This window comes from Nannospalax galili, unplaced genomic scaffold, assembly GCF_000622305.1.
Source record: "Nannospalax galili isolate Female #2095 unplaced genomic scaffold, S.galili_v1.0 scaffold113, whole genome shotgun sequence".
In the NCBI taxonomy this organism is placed as follows: Eukaryota; Metazoa; Chordata; class Mammalia; order Rodentia; family Spalacidae; genus Nannospalax; species Nannospalax galili.
In genome coordinates, this window is record NW_008335444.1 from 351,887 (window position 1) to 359,721 (window position 7,835).

Consider the following 7,835-nt stretch of genomic DNA (forward strand, 5'->3'; position numbering starts at 1 on the left):
ATGTATGTATCCTGATGTAACTGCAGAAGCCAGGAAAATGGAAAGGAACCAGGGAGGTAAAGGGAAAGAAGGAGCCTGAGAGAGAGGAACAGAAGGAAATAAAAGGGATGGGGAAGGAGGGTTATACAGGTTGCACAAGGAACCACGGGTATAAAGAGGAAGAAGGAGTTCAAGAGAGGGGGACCATAGGAGACAGGTATTATCAAAGGTGAAATGGGGAAAATGAGGGTGCTTTAACTGGAACAGAAGGAAATAAAAGGGATGGGGAAGGAGGGTTATACAGGTTGCACAAGGAACCACGGGTATAAAGAGGAAGAAGGAGTTCAAGAGAGGGGGACCATAGGAGACAGGTATTATCAAAGGTGAAATGGGGAAAATGAGGGTGCTTTAACTGGGGAGGGGCGAAGGAGGGTTAGACAGGGAAGAGAGAAGAGAGACAAATAATGCTTAGCAGGTATGAAAAACCTGAGGAAAATCTATTAGTTCAAAAGCCTACTGAAAAACAATGATTAGCACAGCAAACTATATTGGAGCAGTAATGGCCCTTTTACCTTGGGGGAGATCAACAGCTATCTAATTGAACTTAAAGTCCACTCAATAGGCGAGAACCCATGTGTGATTCTGTAAACAGCCAAATATAAATAGCTAGAGAGGTCACAGATCTTAGAGAAAACCCCAAGGCTGTCCCCAGACAAATGTAATTTCCTACTATATTCTAAATATGGATCTTTATATTTACAAACAAGTATGCCAGTCACCACTCATCAAACAAGCTTCTTTTGCAAAAGACAGAGACAATTACAGAGTTCCACAACCGGTGACACACAAAGAATAAGTGTCTGTGAGATGCCCAACCCTAAGTGACACATCTACAATAGAACTTCAACACCTAAGGTTCATGGAACATAGTGGAATAAGGGGTATAGAGAATACTAACACACCTCTCAACTCTCATCGATGAAGCTCCCACATTCAACAGAGGCTATGAACACAAAAGGTCACAAATGGCCAAAGCATAGAGAATAAGAGACTGCAGAATATGGTTCCCTGCACAGGACTCCTATATTAAATTCTACTTACTAGGGGCTCAGGGGCCACTGTGGAAGAGGGGATGGGAAGATTGTAAGCACCAGGAGAGGAAGTCCATGACCATATGGATACAGAGTCTTACAGGCTTCTGTGACCTTGACCATATGAATCTAAAGCAATGGTGTCAGCATGCAGGAGACCATGCAAACTCAAGCAGAAAAAGTCCCAGCATAGAACAGGGGAAATGTGTAACAGGCCCCAATCTCAGCTGAAGAACTACTGGCACCTTATTACTGCTGGGTGAGGGAGAGCTAAGGGAGTAACTCTAGACAGGCTGACTAGGCTGAGTGGATGAACTTGCACTGAGGGATGTCTGGGGACACTAACTTGACTCAATAGGCCTTAACATAAATGACAGAATGCATGAAATTCAGGGGTGAGGGGACCTGTGGGAGGGTGCAGATGTGGGAGGGGGTATAAAGATGACTAAGATGTTTTATATGAAATATACAAAAATTCAATAAAAAATATAATAAATAAACAAATAAAATTAAAATGAGAAGAAAAACAGTAAAAGGTAACCATTGTTCACTAGTGCATCGATTCCAGTGCTTTCAAAACACAAAACAGCATACCAGGCATATGGAATTCAAAGTTACACTGACACTATTCATTGTTCTTGAAAAGGTAAACCTTAAGGAATGAACTAGAATACCAACACAAACATAATTGCAATTATCAGAATTGAGATTCATGTGGAAAGGGTAGAATAACACTATATAACCTGGGAATAAGAGACAGGCTGAATCTTCCAAGGGTCCCAGGCACCACTCTGGTGTCCCTACCATGTGGTCTTTCTTACCAGGTGGCCTGAGTTGTCTATGGTTCTGGGCTTGCTCATGCCCTCTGAACTAGAATTCACTGATGTGAACCATGAGAAGAAAGAAAATGTGTGGGGAAGCTCCTGAGTACAAAGAAGTTGGATAGGTGTGTCCTCCAAAAGAACTAGCAACAGCTGGATGTCTGAATCCTAAGAGACTCCACAGAAAGGGAGGGAGATGGTAACCCCTCCCACCCAGTTGGTCAGCTTCAATTGCATGAGGCAAGGGTCTAAGGATAGACATGGAAGAAGCTAGGGAGGAGGAGGGAACTTTGCCATCAGGGGCTGGCACGCCAGCGGATCTAGGAAGCTCAGCCGAAATGTAGGGGAAAAAGCCCACAGAAGTCCATGTACACACCTTTGTAAGTAACCCCCCTCCCAGACATCATAAACTCTGAAGGAAAATCCAAACAAATATCTTTATTTTCTAAACTGTCAGTCGGTTATTCCTAAGGGCCTGGGAGCCGAGAGGACTCCCAGAAGTAAATCTGACTTTACAGAAGTCAACAGCTACACATGAAATTCAAGCTAGATCTAGATTTTCCTAACCTACCTTATGGATGGGAAGAACAAGCTTTCCCAGAGTTGTGTCATCTGATATGATGTCTCTGACAAGCAAAACATGCTAAAGAAGAAAATACATGAGTGGGCATCATGGAGAACCAAATACTGGATTTCTGTGTGAAACTCATAGGGCTCTGCTACAACTGGAGCCACCACAAAAGCCTGCTGCCTCAATACCACGGCACACCCCACATACCCCAAACAATCCCCACTGTTCCTGGGGAAGTTCTCATGGTTTGCAGGGAAAACTCTAACCTTTGTGGACTTTCTCAACTGTTATCTTAGACAAGAACCATATATTTGAGCCCAAGTGCCTGGATGAGTTCTCAAATCCAAAGATTTCCATGTGCCTATTCTTGAGGCTTTAGAGAAAACAGCTGCATAGTTGCAGTCTGACCACTCCTTCAAGATGTCCATCAATAACAAGATGGGCAAGGGGTCACCAAGTATATATGCTCAGTAAAAGATACCTGCACTGTTTGTTTTGTTCCATCTTGTCCTAGGGCCTGTACTCTGTATTTTCTGCTCTTTTTAATAAATAGTGCTTAAACTGAGGGGGGGGGAATTGAATCACCACAAGTTTATAAGAGTTATAGCTCAAACAAGAACAACTGGAAGCTCAGACACAGATCAACTGTGGGAATGGGGTTAGCCGAGTGCCTTAGCCAGTATTGAATTTTCATTGAAATACTGCCAGGAGAAGAAGTCATCAGGAAACAATAGTTATCACCTCTATCACCAGCCACTACTAAATAATAAAATACAAGAAGCTGAATGATTTTTTTTTTAACCTGGAGAACTCAAAAATAATTCCAAAAAAAAGAGTAAAACCAAAGGCTAAGGTGCAGTGTGCCCCAACACTTTTCACTAACTGGTTCTGAACAGCTCTTCTCCATCTCCTCCTCATTAACATGAATCTTAAGTTAGAAGTGGCCATGATCAGAGAGCATATTAATACCAGAGTAAGTTTGCTCTTCCTATCCATAAGGTAAGTTAGGAAAATCTAGATCTAGCTTAAATTTCATGTGTAGCTGTTGACTTCTGTAAAGTTAAATTTACTTCTGGGAGGCCTCTCGGCTCCCAGGCCCTTACAACCAACCAACTGAGAGTTTAGGGAATAAAGATATTTATTCGAATTTTCTTACAGAGTTTATGATGTCTGGGAGGGGGTTACTTACAAAGGAGTGTACATGGACTTCTGTGGGCTTCAATACATTTAAAACAGCTTAAGTTTTTTCTCCAGTTAGAATTGCTGGGTTCTCAATCACTCCATCTTTTAATGAGAGTGGGAACTATAGGTACAGCTTCCACAATAAAATTTAAAACCTAACAAATTTAGGAAGTCCTAAACATATTTCTCTCTCACTAAATAGCATAGTTCTTTCCTTTCAGCACTGAGTGGTGTTTTGAAAGATAACTTGAAAGTAGGACAGGGAACACCAATCAGGGGGGGGGGAAGGAGACTTGGGGGAAGTGGAGGGAAGGTAGGAGAAAATTAGAAGACAGTATGGAAAGATCAAAATGCTAACATGCATCATGGACACATCACACTGAAGTCCACTAATCTGTCTAATTAATAGGAGTTAAAAACCATAATAAAACAGAGGCATTATACATTTTCAGGTGGATGAACAAATGAGCAATGGAATAAACAAACATGTATCATTGAAATTTAAAGTTTAACATAATGCTTTGAATGTCTGGAAACTAACTGGTCATAAAAGACATGTTCCAGGAATGGCAGAAGTGACAGGAAATGTGGAGGTCACCAGACCTGGTGATTTCCCAGAATATGGCCTCCCTGTAAACTGGCAGAAGAGGAAAGACACTGAGAGATGACATGGTTCAGCTAGAAGGTAGCACAGAAGACAGAATCAGCAGAGAAAAAACAGGCAAGAGAACAAACAAGGAGAAACGGAAAGCAAAATGAGCAATGCTGAGAAGTCGAAATGGCATCAGCAATCTTCCAAGCCTCTTTGGGCACAAGCCATGCTCTTGTAAATTATATTTGGGGAATTAATAGCTCTTTCTCTTTTGGGGGGGGGAGCAAAGGAAGGGGTTTGAGACAGGGTCTCAGTATATAGCCCAGCTGGCCTGGAACTCTCTAGGTAGACCAGGCTAGCCTCAAACTTACAGAAATTGGGCTGCCTCTACCTCCCAAGTGCTCAGATTGAAGGCAAGTACTGCCCTGACTGGCTAATATAGTTCTTCCAATAAAAAGAACATGCTATGCTGACAAATGTACATGAGAGCTGGCATAATTAAAAAGTTAAGTACAGCATAAAATACAAGCCATCTACCAAATGGCTTCAGTACACACAAGGAAGGAATCCCTGTATCATACTGACTACTAAAAGGAAAAAAAAATTGTACAAATTTGAAAAGGAAAAGAAATATCATTTATTTACAAATGCTATTTTGACTTGTTGATAAATGTGTATTAAACCTTGCTAAACAATAAATTTGCCTAACTTCTTATATGTTTAACATTTTAAAATTTGCAATTTTTAAACATTGTATTGAAAATCTGAAGTGAATATGTTTATTAAGCACCTATGATAAAAAGATGCAAGTCTGAGCAAAGTGATTGAGGTTCTACAGATGGTATGTGATGCACTGTGTATCCAGACTTTTCAAAAAAATATTTAATGGCATGCTATTAATGAAATATTACTAACAAAATGCTATTCATGAAAGAACTATTTTCAGTGTCCAGTTTTCACCACAGTGAAAAGATTTCTATAGGTAGATAATTTTTCTGTTCATTGAAGTCAACTTGAATACTTCCACTTCACAGAATTGGTAGCAAATGAGGGTAAGGAAAGAATAAAAGCTTTTAAGTATTTTACTGTAGAACTTACATTAAAATTAACTTAAACATGGAAAAGCTAAACATACAGAAAACATCAGGAAGAAGTTAGGATTCTGGCCTCCCTCTCTAACCAATCACTGAGCCAGCACCCTTTGCAGGAATAAGAGCTCTGTGTGCTAATTAGAAGCATCTTCGAGCTACATTAAATAAAGCAAGAAACACACCCTCAAATATGCAGAGGGAAATTTATGTAAAGACACAAACAAGTACCCCAAAAACTTCTGAGGGGCAATACAAGAAACTACTACATACTCCAGGGCTTGGGGATAAAGTGGGGGAAGACATTTTTCTTTAGTTGCTTCTCTGTAAAACAGTAATAATTTATCTTTTCTTTCCTTATTTTATTTTCTATTTTAAAACACTGTTACTAGCCAGGCATGGCATCTCACTCTGGTAGTCCCATCTGGAAGATGAGGCAAGAGGATCATCATAAGTTCAAGGTGAGCCTGGGCTGCAGTGAGTCCCAGACCAGCCTGGGCTACAGAATAAGATGATGTTTCTAAAACTAAAAAATTAAATTGTTACTAAAAAGTATATTTTAAATATTAAATAACTGCCATAAAAACAAACATAATTTTTAAAGAATAACTATTAAAGAAATGTAACTTGATTAGAGTAGATGTAATACTTTAATATGTATTTAGACTCTACAAACAGATTTGAAAAAATTGAGAAACACAATGGCTAGGCCATCTTCAGGTGCCAGAGAGCCAGCTTAATGAAGTGCTTTTCTTGCATGGAGGCCTAGTTTAATCCCTAGCACCCACAGAAAAAGCCAGGCATGGTCTAATGCACTTATAATCCCCACGTTGGAAAGGTGGAGTCAGGCGGACCTGTGGCTCTCTAGCCAGCTACTTTAGCCTAATCCAGAGCCACACTCCCTATTGAGTGACCCTGTCTCAAAGGAACAAGGTAAGGGGCTCTTGAAAAGTACACTAAAGGCAGACCTCAGGCCTCTACACACACCCACACATGCACCTTAACACACATGAAAACACACACAACAAAGCAGACTGTGGGCAGGGAAGACAATGGCAAAAGAAACTTGTGAGATTACCTAAGATGTGTTTGAGTGGGGAGAAATGTGAGGCTGTGAAATAAAGTTAAAATGGTTATGAGTTCTGACCACGAAGGCTCCAGAGTACACACTTAAATGTGCTTTTTTTTTTATTCTGGAGATAACCATCTCTTCTTTTTTTAATTTTTGTTTTATTGTCATTGTTAAATCTTGTAATTCTCCTTCCTTTAGATTTAGAAATCAAAAGCCCTCACTAATGTATTGTGACACTAGATCACTATACATTAATATATAGACACCATGTAGGCATACAGTCAATACAAGAAAAGGGAAATATAAAAGGCATGTTCCTATTTAAATTATAATGAAAATTCCTATTTAAAAACATTCATGCACATTGCTTTTTTGTTAGCCATCACAGCTTGGTGACAAAAAAAGAAGGGGTATAACTGGTCTCATTTTAAAGACTCATTTTAAAAACTGAGGGTCAAAAACCTTAAACCAGAACTCCAACCAAATTCTTCTAACTCTGGCCTAACTCTGGCATTCTGCAACCCGAAATTAACATAAAACAACAGTGGAAAATGCAGGCATGACAGGAATAGTCTAGTGTTGTCACTCTAGAGGCAAGAAGAGTGAGAACGTATCAGCCTTTCAACCTCCAGCCTCTGCACAAGGTCTATTCCCAGATACGTCACAAAAATATTGTCATTTTCCATGTCATAATGTAAATTAAGAAACACTACAACTGAGACATAAGGAATGTACAGTCTTAAGTAAATTAAATTGTTTTGGCAAAATATAAGCTTCACAAACTTTATTAAATTGTGTGTGTGTGTGTGTGTGTGTGAATGATTTAACAGAATCTTCCTCCACAGATAATTCCTAGACCCCAATTAAACTTAATACTCTATTCAGGAAAGTAACACACAGGAATCCAAATAAATAAAAGTTATGTCATTAGTAGACAGGCTTGAAATTACTGTAATTTTAATTACAAACTGTTTGGGCATGCCTAATCCAAAAAAATTGAAATCATAAATGTTAAAAAAAATTGACACTTTCTGAGCACCAGCATGACATCACAAATGGAAAACTCCAAATCCACCTCATGACTCTAATCCCAGCACCTGTGGAATCAAGTAGGAAGACAACCATGAGTTTGGGGCCAGTCTGGGTTATATAGCGAGTTTCCAGCCAACCCAGGCTACAGAGTGAGATTCTCTCAAAAATCAAAAGGCAAAAACAATTCTCTCTCTCTCACACAGACACACACAAACACACATGCATGCACACATGCATATATACATACACACATATATATAACACTATAAAATTAACTTCAGCTATATATAAAACAACTGAATCTCATTTTAGACTTTGGACCTAGTCCCAAGATTTTATATATTTGCATATACATGTGTATGTTTATATGTGTGTATATGTGTATAGGTATGTATATATATATATAT

At 39.2% G+C, this 7,835-nt stretch overlaps 1 protein-coding gene and 1 pseudogene across 2 annotated transcripts in view; one reads left to right on the plus strand and one right to left on the minus strand.

Annotated features, from left to right (window-relative positions):
• Dennd1b (DENN domain containing 1B) overlaps positions 1-7,835 on the minus strand; it is a 294,324-nt gene that overhangs the window by 253,977 nt on the left and 32,512 nt on the right. The window lies entirely within an intron of this gene.
• On the plus strand, positions 1,911-2,936 carry LOC103731882 (annotated as a pseudogene).